A 22,518-nucleotide genomic window follows, 5' to 3' on the forward strand; every position below is an offset into this window, starting at 1 on the left:
AGTGGACCTATATGGCCCATCTTCGAACTTAAATCGAATCTGGACAAAATATTTCGATACCCAAAATTTGAACCGAATCGATTAATCCGTTCGAGAGTTATCGTGCGCACCAGCCAGCCAGACCGACAGACAGACGGACGGACATTGCTAGATCTACTGAAAATTTTCTGAAACGGATATCGTACAAACATACTTGGGGTCTAAAACCATTATTTCGATGAGGCACATTTTTGGTCGTATCAAAGTGTAAATACCCTCTTTAGCCTAAAGGCTGAGTGTATAATAAGGATAATCTCACTAATGTATTTCTTTTCAAAATTTGATCTGCTTCTATCATTAAATGTTGCTGACATTTTAAAGCCAGATTTACATTTTTTTACATTTACTTCTTCATGTACATTCCGCGAATTCTGAGTAACATTTTACAAAAATTGGCCGGCCAGAAGATTCGTACTGGGGAATTTTTTCCTAACCTATGTACCAAAATTCTTTGATGTAGCGTAAAAAAATTTACCATTTTTTTGGAATGGAATATGAATAATTGACAATATTTGTGATGTATTCACTTTAGCCAAAAGGCTATGCAATAAATTTAGTCATAACATATGGACGATTTTGACCTTTTATATGCCTCAAAGCCATTCCAAAATACAATAGAAATTCAGTGAATTAGACCACAATATTTCTTTAATTTGACTACATTATGAAACGAATATGTATGGATTCCAATTAATTTACTAACGTTTTCATTATTAAAGGTAATCACATCACTGAAGGGCTTTAGTATCTGTAACGATTATTGCCGTTAACGACACACACAGTTATTTGTACGATTTGAACTAATTATCCAGCAGTTAGTACTTAGGCATTTATCGTTAGTATAATCAGATTAATTGACAAAAGGCCAAAAACATTCGATCAAACGTTCAACAGAAACAACAACATCAATATAGCAATTAATACCGATATTATGGGAAATGAGCAAAGGGAAATAACGATGATGAGAATAAAATCAGTCGCCACCAAAAACAAAATTACACATTTCAACATAGAATAAATAGTTTATGGCAATTAATAAAAAACTTAACTCAACAACTCATTATAAAAATTAAATGTCATAAATTACAAATTAAAAAAACAAAACCTTTTGAGAGCAACAACCACCATTATTTGTATTTGAAATATCAATCATGACGTTGTCATTATATATAATTTTGAATTAACAGCAAACAATTAATACATATTTCACTTATTGAGAAATCGTTTGTAATATTAATTAATAATATTAAAAGAAAAAAGAAAACATAATTTAATCATCCAACTGAAACCAACTGAAAGAACGGTCATCACAACTAATAATTTGTTGGCATTTTCAAATAAAGTTAAAGGGATGCCTTTGAATATACCCGAACAGAAACTAATTATATTTTTTGATAGGGAGTTTGGTGCAGGTAGAAGTAATAATATAGGACCTCTATATATAAACAAAACACAATCTCATCACCCACTCATTTAATAAATGAGTAAATAACATTTATATATACTTTTATTTATTTTAATATAATAAACATAATATAACATATTTCCAATTACAGTTTATCAATTAATTTTGTTAATGTTTTGATTTCTTTTTTTCCTTTTTCTGTCATTTGCTGGCTTTATCATAAACATATGTTTATACACTCAATATGGGGCTTAATTGATGTTTTAATAATGCTTAATAATTACAAAATATTTGCATGCAATTTTTACCACAATCAACCGGCAGACAACAAGCATATCATCAATAATGACATGTTTGTAAATACTTTGATTGCAAAAAAAAATAATAATAAATAATTGTGGGCTATTGTATAGCCTTTTACAAAGGGTGAGAATTAATGGGAAAGATGGGCTTTAATATTAAAAAATTATAAATAATTCATTACAATATTAACCAGGGTGTTTATAGAAAACTTATTTTTTTTATATAATATTCTTAGATTTTTTCCATTTTGAATTAACCAAATATTTCCACACACGTTACATTGATAGTACTTCACTTCAATTTAATTGCATAGAGTTCCAGAGAAACACACGTTTGTAATTACATCAGACCAGCCTCCAATTAATTGGCTTGAATCACCACACATGTTCTTCCAGAAATGTAATTTACTTTTTATTTAATACCCTATTTCATTGCAAATATTTTTATAATTAACATTTTTTATTTATTTACAATAATTAAATATAAATGATCGATCATATACCTCTATTGTATTAAAAATTTGTACCACAAAATGTTGTATATTTTTTTGTAATTATTTAATTACATTCACATCAAATTTGTATACAATTTTAAATAATTATCAAGTAATATTTATGTATAAAATTGTATGATATATATTTTTAATGAAATAACCACTAATGATTGGAAATTAAAATTGTTATATACATATACCAATGTATTATTTGTTGTAATTTTATCATATGTGGAGTATAAGTGGATTGGATGAAAATATTTCGGAAAATAAACAGTTTCCTCGTCATTAGTTTCAAATGAAGAATTGAGTTTTTTCTTTTTAATTTCAAATATTTAAAAAATTAATTAAAATATGTGGAGTGAACGCTTATGTGGCCCTTTGGAAAAACATATCTGTATGCCTCTACCAAATATATTAGGTGAATGTGAATCAGATAAGCAGCCGTGTGTAATTTGGGGAATTTTAGGGGAGAGTAACAGAGTAAAATATTCGACTGCCTAAGATCCCTGAATCGTAGCATACTTGTGCAGAATTTTAATTTATTGGCCGAAAAACCATTTTTCATCACCGATTTCTAAAATCTACTCCAAAGTTGACGACGCTAAGGGCCATATAGAGGACAATAGACGACAATAAGGGCATCTACTCTACAATAAACGACCATAAGGGCCCGCTAATCGAAAGTAGGCAACCTAAACGGCCATCTATTCGACAGTAGACGACTTTAAGAACCATCAAATCGACAGTAGACTCCCATAGGGGTCATATACTCGACAGAAGACGACCCAAAGGGCCAATGAATTAACCCTAAAGTCCTTTAAAAACGAAGGCCGCCCCTCCCCCTGATGTAAAAATATGTCATAAAATTTTTGAACATTTTGCTTTCAAAAATCCAAACCAATTGGACCAAACCATTAGACGACCCTAATTGTCATTTATTCGACTCCCCTCAGGGCTATCTGTTCGACAGTGACCACCCCAAGAGCCATCAACCTGACAGTAGAAGCCTCTAAGGGTCATCTTCTCGACAGTAGATGACCCTAAGGATAATCTACTCGAGAGTAGATGACTCTAAGGATCATCTATTCGACTATAGTGTTTCCTTTCGAGAGTAGATGACACTACGGGTCATCTAATCGACACTATACGACACTATGGAAAATCTATTCGACGACATCTACTCGACAGTATACGACCCAAATGGTCATCTACTCGACAGTAGACGACCCTAAGGGCCATCTACTCGCCAGTAGCCATATACCATATACCCGTCAGTAGACGAATCTAAGGGCCATCTATTCGCCAGTAGACAACGCCAAGGGTCATCTACTCTCCAATAGACGACCCTAAGGGCCTATGCTCGCCACTAGACGGACCTAAGAGTCATCTACTCGCCACTACACGACCCTAAGGGCCATCTACTCGCCGCTAGACTACCCTAAGGGCCAACTAGTCGCCACTAGACGACCCTAAGGGCTATCTACTCGCCAGTAGACGGACCATCTACGCGATAGAAGACGAGCATAAGGACCATCTGGGCTGTAGTAGATGACTTATAGGGTCCCTACGGGTCATCTACCCGACATTAGAAGACTCTAATGGTCCTCTTACCGACAGTAGACGACCCTAAGGGCCATCTACTTGCCAATAGACGGCCCTAAGGATCATATGCTCGCCACTAGACAATCTACTCGGCAGTAGACGGCCCTTAGGGCCATCTACTCGCCACTAGACTAGCCTAAGGGCTATCAACTCGCCAGTAGATGACCCTAATGGCCATCTATTCGCCACAAGACGACCCTAAGGGCAATCTACTCGCCAATAGACGACCCTAAGGGCCATCCACTCGTCACTAGACGACCCTAAGGGCTATCAACTCGCCAATAGATGACCCTAATGGCCATCTATTCGCCACTAGACGACCCTAAGGGCTATCTACTCGCCAGTAGACGACCCTAAGGGCCATCTACTTGCCAGTAGACGAACCATCTACGCGATAGAAGCATAAGGACCAACTGGGCTGTAGTAGACGACTTGTCCATCTACTCGCCAATAGACGTAAGGATCATATGCTCGCCACTAGACTACCCTAAGGGCCATCCACTCGCCAGTAGACGACCCTAAGGGCTATCTACTCGCCAGTACACGACCCTAAGGGCCATCTATTCGCCACTAGACGACCCTAAGCGCCATCTACTCGCCAGTAGACGGTCCTAAAAGCCATCCACTCGCCAGTAGACGACCCTAAGGGCTATATACTCGCCAGTAGACCACCCTAATGGCCATCTATTCGCCACTAGACGACCCTAATGACCATTTGCTCGCCAGTATACGGCCATAAAGGCCATCCACTCGCCAGTAGACGACCCTAAGCGCTATCTACTCGCCAGTAGACGACCCTAAGGGCCATTTATTCGCCACTAGACGACCCTGAGGGCAATCTACTCGCCAGTAGACGGCCCTTAGGGCCATCTACTCGCCACTAGACTAGCCTAGGGGCAATCTATTCGCCACAAGACGACCCTAAGGGCTATCTACTCGCCAGTAGACCACCCTAAGGGCCATCTATTCGCCACTAGACGACCCTACGCGCCATCTACTCGCCAGTAGACGGTCCTAAAAGCCATCCACTCGCCAGTAGACGACCCTAAGGGCTATCTACTCGCCAGTAGACGACCCTAAGGGCCATCCATTCGCCACTAGACGACCCTAAGGACCAACTACTCGCCAGTAGACGGCCCTAAGGGACATCCCCCCGCCAGTAGACGACCCTAAGGGTCATATATTCGCCACTAGACGACCCTAAGGGCCATATACTTGCCAGTAGACGAACCATCTACACGATATAAGCATAAGGGCTATCTACTCGCCAGTACACGACCCTAAGGGCCATCTATTCGCCACTAGACGACCCTAAGCGCCATCTACTCGGTCCTAAAAGCCATCCACTCGCCAGTAGACGACCCTAAGGGCTATCTACTCGCCATTAGACCACCCTAAGGGCCATTTATTCGCCACTAGACGACCCTAAGGACCATTTACTCGCCAGTAGACGGCCCTAAGGGTCATCCACTCGCCAGTAGACGGCCCTAAGGGACATCCACTCCCCAGTAGACGACCCTAAGGGCCATATACTCTCCAGTAGATGGCCCTAGTGGCCATATATTCTCCAGTAGACCCTAAAGGTCATTTACTCGCCACTAGAAGACTGTAAGGATCATCTTCTCAATAGCAGACGACCTTACCCCACAGTAGCGACCCTATGGGCCATCTACCCGACACTAGACTAGCCCAAGGACCATATCATTCACAGTAGCCATTTACTCGATAATAGGCTACCCTAAAGGCCAATTTTTTTATAGTAGACGACCCTAGCGGCCATCTACTTTACAGTACGGGACCCTATGAGCCATCTATTGACAGTAGAGGATCCTAAGGCCCATTTGAATTTCAAATTATTCCATTTGTAATTCAAAACATTTTTTTGTATACACAAAAAAAAAACAAAAATTGGAATCACAAGTGGATTTATCGAATTACAATTAAAATGTTTCAAATTACCAATTGAGTTCACAAATTACAATTGAAGTATTTCGAATAACATCTGAAAAAAGATATGGTTATGTAAAGGCGGCTTTGGTTTGAAAAAGTGACGATGTCCCACGCGGACATAATGCCCTAAAGCTAGAATAGGTCAAGTGAACTATAGAAATGTTTTCTATTTGCATTTGCCTCTTTGATAAAAATCACTTTTTTATTGGGACTCCCAGTTTTGGTGAAGATTTTATATGACGAAGCTTTGCAAGAACTTGGTTCTGAGATTTGCGAAAACAGAGTAATGACAGATAGTGTTCCAAAATTGCATCGTCTTCCCTCGTGCTGCATACACTAATGTCTGCCGGTTATAAGGACAAAGCAACCTCTCGCCAATACAATACTGATATCTCTCATATACTTGGAAAATTAGTAGCTGTACTATATGCTGTAAGTTTAAAATGCCAAATACTTATATATTTTTCAAATAATCAATTAAACTTCTATCGATCTCTTTACTTTATAATTTAATATTGTCTCCCTTACCATAATTAGCAGGTTTTATTTACCACATAATCTTCAGATTCCTTTGATTAGAACATAAAAAGGCCTATTATTATTGTTTTTTATGTTGATTAAAAAAAACAATTAAATACGTTGATTTAAGTTTCCATAAAAGAAAGGAAAATGGAAAAACAACTTTTTAAAGTGAGAAAGTAAACGCTTATTTTACTGTGGTTATCATACGCCCACCTATTCGTTTTCCAAAGCGTTTATTTTTTTCTTCAGCAACAACACTCATTTCTGCTTCATTAAGTAATTAATTTATTGAAATGAATCAAGGATATTCGAAAAGTTTTTCTTTTATATTTAAAACAAGACATGAGTACTTTGAAATTAAGAAGAAATTAAATGAAAAGGGAAAAAACAAAACATTTACAATAAAAACACAATAAAAATCCTTTATGGGTATTTATTAAAATCCCATAGCAAGGGATATAAATCGTTTTGTGTTATTTTAGCCTCCTCCCTCTGAAATTGGATGTAAATATTTCACACACGCCTATATTAATTAAGCACACACAATAACCTTAGGGGGAGCGGGTATTATCTGTACCCAAACCATGACTCATTTAATATAGTATCCTATTGTCATTGTTGTTGCTGTTGTATTTAAAGATGATGCACATCCTGTGTTTATTTGTAGTCAGAATATTGCTTACATTTTCAATAAATTGAAATACCAACTCAAAAACATTCCGTTGCCTGCATACACACTAGATCGCATGTTGCCCCCCATGGAACTCCCTCTCTTCAATAACATGTTAGCCACATGTTAACGCATTTTTGGCTTAAGGCCAAATTGAATTTTTCCCAAACTAAAAAAAAAACTAACAACAGCAACAACCAAATAAGAAAATAGGAAAAAAGTCCATATTCAATACAACTGGTGAATGTCCATCCAAGAGTAGGACATGAAGTCTGTGAACAAGGCAACAACATCAGCATAGCCAAACACAATACTTACACCATCAACGGTGATGGGAACAGCAGGCTTGTTGGGAGGATGACTGGCTGGTTGACTAGCTATTCGACTGACAAAGGCCCAACAAAATTGTTTAAATGAGCACAAGATATTGAAAACAAAAACATATTCACCATGACTAACACACTTACAAACACAGACAGGCAGACTTGCACCAACAACACATTTTTTTTTTGCTTTTTGTTTGGTGGGTCATACCATAAAAGGGTTTACAAGGCCTGGGGAACACGGTACACCAACAAGCCTCCACCATTGTTCGTTTTGTTTTTGTTATGCTCCTCTGTCTCTTCCTTTCTCGTTGCACGCTTGTGTTGGGTTCTTTATCTGTTTTATTTTGGCCTGAAAATGCCGCAATACCACTGCATATAAACTTTATTTACCAACACATTGCCACACAAAAGTGCAATGATGTTCGTGTTATCTGTGCATTTTGTTGTGTTTTGTGTTAGTCTGTTTATGGCGAAATTATAAAAAAAAGAGCAACAAACTTGGCAAAAACAATAACAACACTAAATTAAGTTTTTTTTCTTTCGTCTAACCGAAAAAATAACAATGGGAATTGAAATAGAAAATTGTTTTTATTTTTTCGTTTTGGGTAAATGAGACACATTTTCCAGTAAAATTATTTTCTATTTATAGAAAATGGAAATGTGTTTCACTTTAGATAATGGATAGTGAAGATTAGTGATAACATGGCTAGGATTATTAAAAATTATAAAATGAATTAAGAAAATATCAGTCAGCTACGCTGAAGGAGATATACCCTCAGCCTATGACCAAAAAGGAAGCAAACACAATAATAATGCCGTATATAAAATTATTGATTTTATATCACGAGTTTTCTTAAAAAATCGATGTCGGATTTTTTTATCCGGCAACCTTAAAGTGTTTAGTTTTGTTAGATTTTAAAATTGCCCAAGTTTGAGTACAATCGGAATATGTTAACACGTGCCACTGGGGCCTTAAAATCCGACCAGATTTTCAAAATTTGTTTACGATTCCTTGTTTAGCCACAGTAATGAACTGGTAAAATTTATCAGCGAAACTTAGCTGAATAACTATTCAGCAAAACTGAATTCAGCTCAGCTGAATTAAAGTTTTGCTAAAGAAAACACAATTCAGCTCAGCTGAATTGAAGTTTTCCTATAGAAAACACAATTCAGCTCAGCTGAATTGAAGTTTTCCTATAGAAAACACAATTCAGCTCAGCTGAATTGAAGTTTTCCTATAGAAAACACAATTCAGCTCAGCTGAATTGAAGTTTTCCTATAGAAAACACAATTCAGCTCAGCTGAATTGAAGTTTTCCTATAGAAAACACAATTCAGCTCAGCTGAATTGAAGTTTTCCTATAGAAAACACAATTCAGCTCAGCTGAATTGAAGTTTTCCTATAGAAAACACAATTCAGCTCAGCTGAATTGAAGTTTTCCTATAGAAAACACAATTCAGCTCAGCTGAATTGAAGTTTTCCTATAGAAAACACAATTCAGCTCAGCTGAATTGAAGTTTTCCTATAGAAAACACAATTCAGCTCAGCTGAATTGAAGTTTTCCTATAGAAAACACAATTCAGCTCAGCTGAATTGAAGTTTTCCTATAGAAAACACAATTCAGCTCAGCTGAATTGAAGTTTTCCTATAGAAAACACAATTCAGCTCAGCTGAATTGAAGTTTTCTTATAGAAAACACAATTCAGCTCAGCTGAATTGAAGTTTTCCTATAGAAAACACAATTCAGCTCAGCTGAATTGAAGTTTTCCTATAGAAAACACAATTCAGCTCAGCTGAATTGAAGTTTTCCTATAGAAAACACAATTCAGCTCAGCTGAATTGAAGTTTTCCTATAGAAAACACAATTCAGCTCAGCTGAATTGAAGTTTTCCTATAGAAAACACAATTCAGCTCAGCTGAATTGAAGTTTTCCTAAAGAAAACACAATTCAGCTCAGCTGAATTGAAGTTTTCCTATAGAAAACACAATTCAGCTCAGCTGAATTGAAGTTTTCCTAGAGAAAACACAATTCAGCTCAGCTGAATTGAAGTTTTCCTATAGAAAACACAATTCAGCTCAGCTGAATTGAAGTTTTCCTATAGAAAACACAATTCAGCTCAGCTGAATTGAAGTTTTCCTATAGAAAACACAATTCAGCTCAGCTGAATTGAAGTTTTCCTATAGAAAACACAATTCAGCTCAGCTGAATTGAAGTTTTCCTATAGAAAACACAATATTTGTCGATTTTGTTCTTTCGGTCTGATAGAAGATCATACCCTTTGCTAATAACTTCAAGTTCTTCATGGAATGTTCCAAATTTCCAATGCTAATATATATCTCTAAAACTTAATTTTTATTGCAGGAGCTTCCAAAAGAGGACGACTTAAACTGCATAGTTATTATTGGACACAATAACATAACACTAAAATAAACAAATATATGAACGTACTTTTCATTACTATTATCCATAGTGTAATGTTATTAGAATGGAACATTTACTTGCTCACTTGCCACAGACAATCACACTGCAGCTTAAATAACAAACGTTACTAAATAGTTACTGGCAAAACAATTTCGTATTTAACAAGAAGTGTCTGCACAAATATGTGAAGCATTCTGCACAATTTTAATTTTAAATGTTGTTTTTTTCTTCCTTCTATTCACTTGAAATTATAGGAAATTATTTTTGCTATTTTTGGCTACATTCCCAGTGACTGTAAACTTTACTTGTTTTGTTCCGAGTTTGTGGTTTAGAAGCCAAGGTAGTAGAACAAGAATGTTCAACCTTTTATCTATATCTTCTTAGCTCCATATTAGGAGGCTCTGCAATGTTTTAGAACTTTAATCAACTTTCAGTTATTTTGACTCTTGTTTTAATTACATTACTACAAAGAAAGAGCAATTTAAAATAGTAAAACTCCTAAACAAAAAAAGAACAACTAAAATAACAATAAAAGAGGAATTTTTAGAAGGCATGACCTGCAACGCGCTTTGTGTGAAATAAATTAAAAAGCACAACTGCAACGTGATGAGACCATGTGAGCAAATATTTGGGTTTTTAATTATCTCTCTTTTTTAAACAACATACTGCAAAAACTATACAAATTCCAATAAAAAAACCCAATAACAAAAAAGAGTAACCATATCAACAGGACCATTGTAATAAACTATAGACAGAGTTTTATACTGGCGTCCTGGTGTTTTTCTATTTTTGTTTTCAATTTAATTCCTTTACAAAGGCGACAAATATGTATGTGAATGATTTTTTTTTTCAGTTTGTATTCAATTGTACGCTGCAAAAAAATTAAATGTATATTTATTAATATCTATAAAATTGAACCAAAAAAGTTCGTACATATATGAATTTAATTGTAATAAATTTAAGTGCATTCAATTGAATTCATAAAGTTTCCAGTTTAGCTTTTTTTGTTATTTATGGTCAAAGTTTTTAAAATAAATTTTATTATGGTCTGTCATATGAAAATTAATATATTAGCTTTTTTTAGTGTTCCTCAATGCTTGGAAGTGTTGGTGCATAAAGATGGCTTGTTTTTTATAAACAACAAAGTTAAAAAAGAAAATCAAAATAAATCAAAAAAGAAAACAAATCTCAGCAAATAAATTCTGCCTTGTGACAGGATATATAAATCACAACAATGGAGCTTTTTTTGAAGAAATCAATTCACATCAATTAACGTTTAATATTTTCTAGAGGTAAAATTAAAATGCAAAATTATGAATAAAAAGTTCAAAGAAATGTTGACAACATGCTTGCAATTGGTAGTACTTTATAACTGTATTTTTGGTCGCTAACTTACTGAAAAATATCGTCAATAAACGAAATTAGAAGCATTTGAATTATATCTCTTTTTGTCGGTAACTTTAAAAAGATTTAGAACATCGCATTGTTGATGCTCACTGATAAAGACAATCTTGATAAATATCGTAAAATATGGCCTCAAGCTATATATCAAAAACAAGGGCTGCTAAGAATGTTATATGATATGGTTACAGATTTCTTTTGTTCGAAGACTTATAGTGAAATTTGATTTGGAACATTTCTTCTTTTAACAATATCTCCAAAAAGTGAAGTATTTTGTTAGATTTTGACTCAGTGTCGAATTATGTAAAATGAACAGTCCAAAAATAAAACAAATAATTTCATCCTATAATATATAAATTTGTAATCTAATTTTCGTATGAAAATATTATAGCTAGATATATGGTTTATTCTGAAACTCATAGTGAAATTTTGTGTAGAATTTTTCTTCTTTCCACACTTTTCAGCTAGAATCAAGTTTCATATTAACTTCATGTATCAACTCGAAAACAGAAGTAAAAAAATATCAAAAAATTGCAAATATTTGCATGTTTTTCAGCAAAGTTGATACTTATATTTTCATGATATATACTGTAAATCGAGACTTCATTTCTTTGGTGACATATAGTGAAATTTGAAGAAGTATATTTCTATCTATGACGTCACGCATCTAAAATTATGTTTTGTGGGGCACTTTTGAATAAACTCAGATGAAGTCCGACTTTAACCTTAACTTTAAACTTTAACTTAAACGTGTTTTTCATTTTTAGAGATTCTTGGCGATAAGTTCAGATTTACAGATTTGGTGTACTTGACTGGAGATCCTATGAAGTATGTTGTTAATCACTATAGCGTCCATTGAGCTAGAACACAAGTATATTTTTTTCAAAGGGCAGGTCAAGTTTGAAAATAGGCTTCCATCAGAAAATGTTTTGGTATAGCCTCCATATAACGACACCTCCCGATATTCAATACTTTGAGGACATTACCTACATTTTTTGATGGAAATACCAATAAATTGACATTTTAGGTACCATGAAGTCACCACGAACATTCTCCAGTAAAATTTGTCAAAAACATAGACCTATGTTTTGGTATAGCCCCCATATACCGATAGTTCCCCATTTTCGGTATTGTGAGAATTTAAGCTATTTTTTTATAGATGTATCGGTAATTTGACCCATTTAAACTTCTAATTTTGAAAGGAAATTTAACTGCGGCCTTTACAATGATACACATATTGCATTGGTCGGCTGTAAAAATATGAGAAAAGCCATATACATAGACCATATTTCGGGAAGAATGGACTTGTGCAAGACAGATAGCCCCAAGGGCTATCTCTCGTATATATATTATGAAGATCTGGGACCGGGCCCTAAACTCGACTTGTCACGTTTTCCTCCCATGGAAAATTTTCACCAACGATAGCTTTACTATAGAAGATTATAACCAGTGATAGTTTTCCTATAGAAAATAGTTTTCATATGGAAAATTATCACCAATGAAAATATCATATAGAAAATTATCACCAATGATAGTTTTAATATATAAAATTTTTCGCAGTGAGAGTTTTCCCATGTTTAACTATCGTCAGTAATAGATTTCTTATAGAATATTTCGCACAGAAAATTTTCACCAGTGATAGTTTTGCTACAGAAAGTTATCATCAATGATAATTTCCATATAGAAAATTATCACCAATGGAAGTTTTCATATAAAAAATTATCACCAATGATAGTTGAAGTTCCCAGTGGTCGCAAAACTTCTGCAGCAAAACTTCTTAACATACATAGGTCCAAGTTTTGGTAAAGCCCCATTATAACGGTACCTCCCCACTTCCGGTATTTTGAGAATGTTAGCTACATTTTTACCGAAGTAACAATAATTTGACATTTGAGGTTCACAGTGATCTCAAAACTTCTACAAAAAAATTGTCAACATAGGTCGATGTTTTGTTATAGAACCAATATACCGGTACCTGCCGATTTGCGATATTTTGAAGATTTTAACTACATTTATGTTATTTAGTCACATAACTTTTCTATCAAAAATTTTGGATAAATGCCCATATTTAGGTATATCCCCCATATAATTGTACTTCCCTATTTTCAGTATTTGAGATTTTTATCTACTTTTTTTACCGAGGTAACGGTAATTTCACATTTGGGGTTCCCAGTGGTCACAGAACTTCTCCACCAAAAGTTGTCAACATAGGTTCACACTTCGATATAACCCCCATATAAACGTACCGCCCGATTAGGCATTTGGCGTATCCGTGGAAAGGAATCCAATTATTCCATTTTAGGTCAGAATATTTTTTGGTGTATGGTATAAAAATTTCGGACCCGCCGAACTTAACCCCGTCCCCCATCTTTCACATAGTGTTGTAGGGTACAATTTTCAGGTATATGAATATGAAAATCCTTTTCGAAGGTGGAATCCGTTTCAGGCAATTTGCAGTCGATTTAGCCATGCCCGTCGGTCTCTATGGCTGTGCTCATGAGTTCTCCCCTAACTCTCGAACGGATCAATTGGGTCCTGACTTTGCCACTTTGTGCTCAATGGACTGATGAACAAGATAACTTACGAATTGAGTATCCGATTTGACCAAAACTTTCCACATCGTAAACCTTCTTCCCAATATACGTCAAGTTTCATGATGGTCTATATCGGACAACTACTTCGGATACATCCCTCATAAAAGTTCAAAATTTTCGCGTAATTGCAGTTTAAAGGCAGTTCGAGGATCGTTTTAAAATGCACCAGGCTGTCCACAACATTTCGGCGGTGGAAAATCCTCTCACTGTAATGTTGGCTCACAGTTCCTGAGTATGCATCTTTGCAACAGGAGTCTTAAGACACGCCATTCGGACTTGGTTACATAAAAAGCAGGTAGGCAGATCAATATGAATCGTCGTACACTCATTGATATGAGAGAAGTCGCTCTTGTTCCTTCGGGAATGTTGTGGCTTAATATGTATGTACGTGCTCCTGTTATGCATTTTACAGCGATCGTGACAATATAAAAGGCTGGTGACATCGATAATCTAAACTCGACTGAAATTCGTTAAACCTGTGCACATCGTAATATTTCCCCCAAACCTACATCAATTTCCAAGAAGTTATATACACTTTCGCATACCTCCCTCACTAAATTTCAAAACTTTGCATAGGTGCAGGTTAAGGGCTCTTCAAGGATTGAAGGTGGTCCTTGTGATTCTAATAACAACGACACAATTTTTCGTGGGTCAGAACATGTTTCCTGACATAATGTGGCAAAAGCTCTAAAAAACTAAAATGGTTGATAGTTATGATAACTTTCGAAAGAAATGACTCCCAAAGTTAGACCAGTTTCCAAGATTGACTACGTCGGTCCATTCCATCCTCCAAAAAACCTTTTCGCTTTAATGCTATCTAAAGCAACTTCGCGGGTCGTGTAAAAAATTTAAACGCGGGTTGTGATCATGACTGCGAAACATTTCTGTTTTGCTGGGGGAAACCACTTTTCCTGAGATATGGGCCTTCCGATAATGGCACACATGTTCCAAAAACCCTTCCCTAAGGGATATTCTTGCAATATAAAAAGGACTATGGTTTTTTATATCACCGTGGTGCAATCGTATACACAGTGCACTGAATGTCCGGGTTCGATTGCCAGGCCAGACAACATCTAACTTTTAACGGTGGGAAAACTCATCTCAGTGTTTTGTTGGGGACATTCCGAAGTATTTCAGTCATCTAGAACTTTTTTACAAGTGGTGTCTTAAGACATACAGTACGGAGTCGGAAATACAAATAGGCTCCATATCATTGAATGAATCGCAGTGCAATATGATAGAAATCTTCCTTGCCCCTTCTGCGATGTTTTTGCAAACATATGTGTATGAAAGTTTGTTTGTGTTGATTGGATCTGTCAGTAGAATACCTAGGCCCTTAAAAGCTAAAAATGTATTTTGAAAACTTCGAAAACTTCTTTTGTTATCTATGAAAATGCTTTTTTACTTTTAAAATTAGGGATCTGAACATAAGGCATTAAGGTCCAGCACTGCTGTAACTTTTTTTACAGTCGGACCCTTCTTTTTTATTTGGTTTCTGTGCATTTAGTTTGCTGTTCCATTTTTAGTTATCAGTTGTTAGCTTTTTGTCCAGTTCCCCATCCGTTACTCTGTGTATAGTTTTCTACACATATATTCCATATGTTATTTCAACTAAATAAAAAACGTGGATTTTTTTTTTGGAAAATTTTGTTATTTTTTATTATTTTATTTTAGTTGTATTTCATTAAAATGACATTGTTATCGATGCACTGTGTACAAAACATCTCGCCAAAAACAAAAAGTTACAAGCAATACAACTGCTTACTACTACGAAAAATGAGCTTTCGAAAATGGGAAAACCCAATAAAATCGATTAAAAAATAGATGAGTTATATTGTATTTTAACGATGTTCCACCCATGCGTATGATAATTATTACTTTGAAATATTATAAAAAAAAAAATCCTACGCACTGGTGGAATCCAGTTAAAAATACAAAATATAAAAAAAATATTCACCTTTCATGGACTTCAGCAAAACTCAATTTGTACATCAGAACTCCTGCCCCTATTTACAGTGTTACCATTAAAAAATACTTTAAATTATTTTAATGTCAGTTCAAAATTAAATATTTAAAGCAAAGTATTACGGTGACATATTCTGGCACACTTTAATATGTCACTGTCAGTAATAAATATTAATTTTTCAAATGCAATATATGTAAGTTATTTCATATTTCCATTTTCAAGCTTTTTTTGTTTTGTTTTTGCTTGTGCCCATCAAGATGCCAGCAGGCACCCAGGTGGGTAGCGACTTTTTGCTGAGAAAGAAAAAAAAACGAATGAAATTTAAAATGTATTTTTTTTGTTCTGATTTAAATGGACGTGTATTAGGTTTAAACGTGGTTAAGAGAAATATATATCATAAAATTCGTTTATTGTCTTAACTCAATAATTCTGAAATAATTTAAGAGAAAACCACCCAGGGAAATCCTAAAAGAGGGATACATATATAGGAAAATATTGTGTGAAATTCATTTCTAATAGGTTTGAATACGAAGTTGTGACAAAATAAGTGTACTGAGATTAACACTAGCCAATTATAATAACTGCGAAGAAAAATAAATGGTAAGGGAAATATATGTATGCCCTTAAACCGAGCGTTGAGGAATTTTATAACCTATGGTTAATCCATAAATTCTAAAGTTAATTCTAAATAAAAAAATACTATTTGGTATACCTAAAATTGCATCCAACAAAATAGACTTTTTTATAATCAGAATGTCCCTTGAAATTTCTCTACACCCTAATACTCATATGCATATCAGATCCTTGTAAATGTATGACAAATATGTCATAATAAATCATCAGCATTGTTGGTAATCATAATTCTAATAATTTTAGCGAAAGACGACGGTACAAAAAAAAAAAAAGAAATACACGACAAAAAAAGCCAAACGCTAATGTATGTTCATAATCTGCATATGCACAGAAACATTTAGGCATTCATACACACACAGACACCCGCTAAAATGTGCTCTCATAAATTTTACAGAATTTCTGTCATTTTGATAATAACAGCAAAAACAACAAAAAATGTCGTTGTTTGAAAGCAAAAACACTCGTACAATTGTAAATTGCCAACATTTAAATCACTTCCGTATCCGTATCGTTGTTAGAGTATAGGAAGAACAAGGCAATCATCATACATATACTAACTGGCTGTATTAAAATAGGGCTAGCAACAATAACGACAACAATAACAACTAATGTTGAAACATTATGACAATAACATAAAATACATTAGCAAAAAATAAAAGAAAACAATACAATAAAGACAGGTGGTGGTGGTAAGGCAAAAAAAAAATTGCCAGAGAAAATGAAAGGAAAGAAAGACAAGCATGGTTGGATTCTTGATATGGCTAACCAACAAAACAATGACATTTTTTGTTTCTCTGTTATATATAATTTTTTTCCTATTCATAGTTATATGCTATATTAGCCAGATTACATCTAAACTGAATGGAAGAGAACACAAAACAACAAAAAAGGAAATAAAAAATGCCATAACGGCAAATATCCTTTTTTTCTAGCGTTACTAAACCAGACTCACATATTTCAGGTATGTACTGGCAAGGTGACAGTATATTCATATGGGATATATATACCTGGCATATATTTTGTTAGTAGTTAACAACATGGATACAGAAATAGCACACAACCATTTTAAGTTGATAACTAACCCATATCTGACACAACTGCTAGACAAATCCGTTTTTTTTTTCCTTGTATAAAAAGTGTTATCCAATTAGAATTGCAACAAGTTGGAAATTCCGACACTTACCCCTACGTGCACATGTATAGAAAAAAAAACATATAACATTGTCCAATTTAACAGGAATACAGAATAATATAAGAAAGGAAATGTGAAAAGTTAAGTTGTTATAACTAATTTTAGATTTAATATAAAATATATATTATTTACACAAATATACCTTTAATATCAACAAATCCAGTTCGATTCTATATCTAGCTCATGTCACTCCTTGACGAAGTGATATCAATGTGGCCTTGTGCCCAGCAAATAATATCAACCAGATTCCCCGACGAATGTTTCTCTGTGTTGTTTTATTTCTCCAACAAATGTCCCCTTCCAAACTTACTTACTTACTTAGTTGGCCCATTACAGAACATTTGTTCCATAGACCGAACTAAGAAAAGATCTCCATTCCTCTCTGTTTTTCGCTTGACTTTTTGGAATACCGCGCCTTTTCATTTCTTCATCCACTTGTATGCTCCATCGAAGCTTAGGCCTGCCGATTCTGCGTGCACCGCCATGTGGCATGTATCCATACGCCTTTTTAGCGGGTTCATCATCGCTCATTCTCATGATATGGCCTAGCCAACGCAATCGTTGCATCTCGATGCGTTTAACTATATTCATGTCTTTGTATAGCTAATATATAGCTCGTGGTTCATACGACGTCGATATTCACCGTCAACGCAAATCGGCCCGTAGATCTTTCGAAGAATTTTCCTCTCAAACACACCAAGCACTGCCTTATCTGCTTGCGCAAGTACCCATGCTTCGGAGCCATACATTAGCACGGGTAGTATCAGCGTTTTGTATAGTGTTATTTTTGTTTGACGAGATGTGGCTTTGTTTTTAAATTGCTTACTTAAACCATAGTAGCATCTGTTGGCCAATACAATTCTTCCTCTTATTTCACAACTGATGTTGTTTGTTGTGTTTATGGCAGTGCCGAGGTAGACGAAGTCTTTAACTACCTCAAAATTGTAGGTACCAACTTCCACAGTTGGTCCGAGCTCTATGGACGCTTTGCGCGTCGACACCATCAATTTGGTATTTTCGCCGTTTACCGCCAGACCCACTTTCGCAGATTCTGCTTCGACCTTCCTAAAGGTATCAGTTACTTCCTCTACTGATCGTCCCATGATGTCTATGTCATCAGCATAGGCAAGTAACATGTGGCTATTGCTGTAAATTGTGCCATTTCTTTTGACATTTGCATCTCGTATTACCTTTTCCAGCAAAATTTTGAATAGGTCTTTTGGTACAAAATTCTTCGGAGAGGTTCTTTCCAATTTTAACTGAGGACCTAGTATCAGTTAAAGTCATCTTACAAAGCCGGATGAGCTTTGCGGGGATACCAAATTCAGACATTGCGTGGAATACCTTTGATCGGAGGGGTCTGTCGAATGCTGCTTTATAATCGACAAAAAGGTGAAATGTGTCGATCTGCATCTCTTGGGTCTTCTCTAGGATTTGCCGCAGGGTAAATATCTGGTCAATGGTGGACTTGCCAGGACTAAAGCCACATTGGTATGGTCCAATTATTTCGTTGACCATTGGCTTTAGTCGTTCGCACAATATCCCTGACACTATCTTATAGGCAATAGGGAGAAGACTTATGCCCCTATAGTTGGAGTCTTATCTCCTTTCTTGTGGACGGGACATAGGATCCAATCGTCGGGTACGCGTTCTTCCTGCCAGATGGTGCTAACTAGCTGATGCATACACCTTATCAGCGCGTCGCCTCCGGTTTTAAATAACTCGGCTGGTAAGCCATCGGCTCCTGCTGCTTTATTATTCTTCAGCCGGTTGATTGCTGTTTTTACCTCATCTTGGCCGGGCGGTATACATTCTATACCATCTTCTGGGATTGGATCTGTGGTATCATCGTCTTCGCTACTATTGGATACCAGCAGATTGGAGAAATGTTCCTTCCATATCCTGAGCACGCTATCCAAGTATGGATTTTGCTCTGTTTGCATGGAGTGGGCAATATGTTGCCATTGTGTTGCTATGTTATCGGGACAAGGAGTGCTCGCGTTAAGCAATTGGGCTAGTTGAGTGGAATATGCTGTGGCTATCTGTTGTGTTTGCAGCCTATCGATGTCCAACTTCCGCGTTGTGTCTGTTCGTGCTTTATTTGCAACGTTTAGACGGGTACGTACCTTTGCTGCAACAAGGTAGTGGTCCGAATCAATGTTTGCGCCTCGGAACGATCGTACATCCAACACGCTCGATGAATGTCTTCCATCTATTACAACATGATCAATTTGATTACTTGTTCTTTGATCTGGAGACAGCCAGGTGCCCTTATGAATATCGAGATGATTAAATCTGGTACTGCTAACTACCATGTTTTTTGCAGCTGCAAAGTCTATCAGTCTCATACCATTGTCAGATGTTTCACTGTGGAGACTGAATTTCCCGACTGTTGAGCCAAAGATATTCTCCTTTCCAATTTTGGCATTAAGATCGCCTAGAATTATTTTAATGTCATGGGCAGGGCAACGGTCATATGTTTCTTCTAAGCGCTCGTAAAATATATCTTTGGTCTGTTCGTCCTTTTCTTCAGTGGGAGCATGAGCGCAAATAAAGCTGATGTTGAAGAATTTAGCTTTTATTCGAATTGCAGCAAGTCTTTCATTCACTGGGGTGAAGCTGGATACCAGATGTTTTAGTCTCCGACTAACTACGAATCCGCAACCAAACTCATGCTTTACGTCATGGCAGCTATAATACAGTGCGTCACCTTTAGGTGTTGTTGAGACGCCTTTCCCAATCCATCGTATTTCCTGTATGGCAGTAATATCGGCCTTGTAGTTTTCAAGTACGTCAGCCAATGCGAAGACTGCACCTTCTCTATAAAGAGTGCGAACATTCCAGGTGCAGATTCGCAGATCATGGTCCTTAAAACGTTTGCGGGGTTCGTCAACTTTAGAGGGGTTTGTTTTTCTTTTCTTTCGTTTTTTCATAGTAGGATGTTTTTTCTAGGGGAGGGTTACTAACCCTACGCCCAAACCCAAGTTTTTAACGCGCGGCACATGTTAGCTCACTACCTTTAACGGGTGTTAAAGGCAGTTCCCCAGGTGACACCACGGGGAGGTCAGTGTCCACTTGAGATGAAAGAGGGACCAAGATAAATCCTGGGCTTTGCCATGTTAAAGCCGATCAAGGTCGTTGCTTGGTATCATTCATCCCCAACGTCACCCCCCCTTCCAAACTAAGCATTTAAATTCATGGAGTATGTATTTAAATTCATACTCCATGCATATTCCCCCAAATTGAAAATTTTGAAAATACAAATACACTTTCCCTCCGCATTTCCTTGGTTTGTGGAGAAAATAAATCAATCTTTAATTTTTTGATATTTTATTAGAGGCTGCCTGCTCGACATCCGCCATAATCTTCTGTGTTCAGCATAGTTCACCACAAAACCTTATTCTTGCGGTTAAAACAAACACTCGCGTTGGCATGCAAATATTTGCAAATGTATGTACATTTCATTGTGTGCCTCCATAAAATCTATGATTGTTTAGCAAAATAAATACAACAGAAATGTAAACAAATTCAGTTGTATTGAAAAATACTCGCACACATACATAAATGGTTTTCATATATTTTACAAAATTGAAAAAAAAACAAGAACAATAAGCGTGAAAATAAAAAACGTAAATACACCTACATATTTACATAGACCAATAAATCAACGTTTTTGCTCTCCCCCGGGGTTTGAATAGTCTGAAAATATGCAAACTTTACAATAACAATAAGAACAGTTCAATGAAAATCGATTGTAAGTACACAAAGAAAAAAGGAACACGAAATGTCATTTAAAGGAAATAGCTTTCGCTGCTTATGGTAAATATCTGTGTATATAAGTATTAGGTTAGAACAAAAAAGTAAATAAAAAAATATTTTTTAAAATGGGAAAGTTTTCCAATTTTGTACATTTTATCTCAAAACCTAAAATTATGACCACGAATTAACGATAACACGTGTCACCGCACTATAGTCATAAAACCAAATTCCCTGACTAAATCTGTGTACAAGTTCCGATAGGGACTTGTAGGGGTTCTAATCTGCAGAGTAATTTTACAACGAAATTAATTGTTGTGCTAAAATGAACAACAATAACAATACTCGGAATATAGACAACACGTTTTGTGATTGGGAAACTGTAGGTTGAACAAAACACTTATTTTAAGTATTTTAAGACGCAGGTGCACATTGGTTCCACTTGTATAGAAAGGAGCTACCGTCTTTTAAACATAGTTTTATAACGAGCCCAAAAGAGAAAAAAATTTAATGGATGTGGACCTATATAAAGGTACAACCCGATTTTTTTTTCATATTGACGATTTTAGCCAAACTTTCCAATCGATTTGGCTGTAATTTTGCATTTTGTGTTCTGATGGAACAGTATAACTCCTTGAAACAAATGTTGATGTAGATCCCATATAAACGTACCTTCCGATATTCGGTATTTTGACGATTATAGCCAGATTTTCTAACCGAGGTGGCTGTAAATTTGTATTTTGACTTTGGAGGGAAAAAAAATGTTCCACATATGTCCACCTTTAGGTATAGCTCCCATATAAACGTACCAGAGGTCCCCAAAATGCATATAAAAGGCACACTCTATTGCCTTTTCCCAAAAGCGAATAGTGCAGTGCCTTGCATATAAAAAATATGAATGTGCAAAAAGCAGATTCACCCCAAAAAATGATTCACTGCTTTAGTGCATGCTTGCTTGCTTTTACATTTGTATTCACACGATTCGCAAATGCAGTATGCACAATACTGCATACCACCACACAGTATCGTACCATCTTCTGTTTGAATAAATGAATACATTTGCCAAATTTCGCTTTTTCTTTGATTTTCTTTAATAATAGGATAAACTAAACTAGTAATTGTTTTTATTGTCTCAACATTAATTTTTTTATGTTTATTAACATGTAAATTTGACCAGAAATATCTACTGCTTTTTGTAATGCAACGTGCTTTTTCGAAGGCAGCGTGCAAAAAAAGGCAAC

Source organism: Musca autumnalis, unplaced genomic scaffold, assembly GCF_047663935.1.
Source record: "Musca autumnalis isolate F117 unplaced genomic scaffold, ASM4766393v1 scaffold_1, whole genome shotgun sequence".
Classification (NCBI taxonomy): Eukaryota; Metazoa; Arthropoda; class Insecta; order Diptera; family Muscidae; genus Musca; species Musca autumnalis.